The 2,435-nt window shown below is 31.6% G+C and overlaps 1 long non-coding RNA gene across 2 annotated transcripts in view; it reads left to right on the forward strand.

Moving 5' to 3' along the window:
• The window catches only part of LOC109842870, a 1,275-nt gene extending 539 nt beyond the window's left edge, over positions 1-736 (forward strand). For both annotated transcript variants that reach the window (XR_002247426.1, XR_002247423.1), the window contains exons 2-3: positions 313-346; positions 470-736. This is a non-coding gene — a long non-coding RNA (uncharacterized LOC109842870). The remainder of the gene's footprint in view (positions 1-312; positions 347-469) is intronic.

Genomic DNA, 2,435 nt, shown 5'->3' on the forward strand with positions numbered 1-2,435 from the left:
CTATCAAATCACTATTCATGACCCTTCTATGTCAGCCAAAAAAAAAAAGAAGTTTCTTAGATCCATTTATAAATCGAAATGAGGGCTACAACAAGCATAGGAAAAAAGAAGATAAAAAGAAGATAAAAAGAAGGACATGCAGTCAAAAGGGACATTATAAAACTAGTTGCACTAATTCTCCTGTCATTAACCTACCAAATAACTTGGCATTTTAATATTTAATTGTTCACAATGATACTTACATTAATTGAATGATACATCTTATTTAGAATTAGTTTCATTTATTCATCTGATTCTTGTTTATTTATGCAGGTAGAATTTAAAGTTAATCATCCGACTGCTAGCAGTAAGTCATTCTGAATCTGAAAAACTTAATCTCTAAAAGTAATGTAAAGTTACTCTATGCTTGTGTAGTTAAAATATCTATTCTTGCAAAGTTAAAATGTCTAAAATCTTTTTGCATGAGCAGGTGTTAATCCAAATCTTTTTGCATGAGCATATGTTAGTCCTCTTTGGATGGGCTTTGTTGATACTGATTTCACATAGGCTTCAAACGAGGCAAGATGAGGTAGTCCTTGGGCAAGGCTGTTGAATATCATATCTCCATGATAGTATTTTGATGATAACAATTTATACAATGTGTGTTATACAAATACACTAACTCTTATATGCAGCTTTCAATATCAAAATATGAACAAGTGCAAGTTGAGATGCAAGGCATTATGAAGTGAAGAAGATGAAGAACATATGAGATAATGTATTTTACATTTTCTTTACTTAGAATTATTGTACAAGCCTTGATCACTTACACACACACACATAAATATTAGAACACACTAACACAGGCTTAGTGTGGTTGTTAACTATAGAAATCCCCCATGTTAACCATTAGAGTTATAGTTAAAAATTGGAGTGTCAAAACATTTAATTTATATCATTTTCTAACTTTTAGTAGTCGACTAATTAGAGTAGTAGTCGACTACTCATGTTTATGTCTTAAATATATGTTTCTGTCAATTTACAGTATAGTCGACTAATATGAATAATAGTCGACTACTCAAGTTTATGACAGAAACATAAGTTTCTGTTATTTTACAGTATAGTCGACTAATTGACATTATAGTCGACTACTGAAGCAAAATTCATTTTCTAAGTTTCTGTCAAATTACAGTATAGTCGACTAATGAACTTTATAGTCGACTACTGAGAAATTTTCTGAATACACAGAGTCTGTTTAAACTCATAGTAGTCGACTAATCAGTCTTGTAGTCGACTACACATACAGTTTTTCCAGAATTTAAAGTTTGAATATATGACTATTTATAGCCGTTTTTAAACGTTTTTAAAGTTTAAAAACTTGTCTTTTCAAGGGCTATAAATAGGTTATTTGTTTAGAAAAAATGCAAGTACTTACATACCCATAAACTTTGATCTTTGTGTATTTTTTCAAGTGAAAACTATTCAGATTTTGAGAAAAAGAAAAGTTTCTGAAATTGCCTTTGAACATTATTCAAATACTTATTGTTTATGCAATTTACAGAAGTTAGAATCATTCCTAAGCCACTACTACACTACATTACAAATCAAGGCTTATAGGAATTGAAATTGTTGCTTCAAAAGTTCTCTCGAGTTGTGAGAGGTGTTAATCTCTTGGTTTAGAGATTGGTATGCAAATTGGTAAGGTGTTTGTCAATTGGTGTTGCAATTTGTAGGGACTTATAAATTAGTCAGGTTTGCTTTTGATTTTGTAAGTTTATTCAAAATCATAGTGGAAACTCTCAAGCGGGATTTGCTTCGGGACTGGATGTACACCAGATTGGTGAAACCAGTATAAAACTTTATGTTTGTGATTGTGAATTTCTGAGATTGCCATTTTTCTTTGCAATTTATAATCTAGTTTGCATAAATTTTAAAAGAACACTATTCACCCCTCCCCTCTAGTGTTCTAGTGTATCTATTTCAGATCCCACATTTGGTATCAGAGCAAGGTGAAAGATGGCATCGTCAAATACTTCACAATTCAAAAAAGGTCACTCTACAAATCGTCCACCAATGTTTGATGGATTGAACTACAACTATTGAAAGTACCGAATGAAGATTTACCTTCAATCAATTGGCTACGAACTTTGGAATGTTGTGGAAACAAAATATGAGAAGCCAACAACTCCATTTTCAGAATGGACTACTTCACAAAGAAATAATGCAAATTTAGATTCAAAAGCAATGAATGCATTATTTTGTGCACTTGACAAGAATGAGTTCAATAGGGTGTCAACGACCACATCTGCATATGATATTTGGCATACACTTGAGGTAACTCATGAAGGTACAAATAAAGTTAAAGAATCTAAAATTTCTGTTCTGTGCACAGATTTGAATTGTTCAAGATGAAGGAAAATGAGACTATTGGAGAAATGTTCACAAGATTCACCGAC

This window comes from Asparagus officinalis, chromosome 1 (assembly GCF_001876935.1).
Source record: "Asparagus officinalis chromosome 1, Aspof.V1, whole genome shotgun sequence".
Classification (NCBI taxonomy): Eukaryota; Viridiplantae; Streptophyta; class Magnoliopsida; order Asparagales; family Asparagaceae; genus Asparagus; species Asparagus officinalis.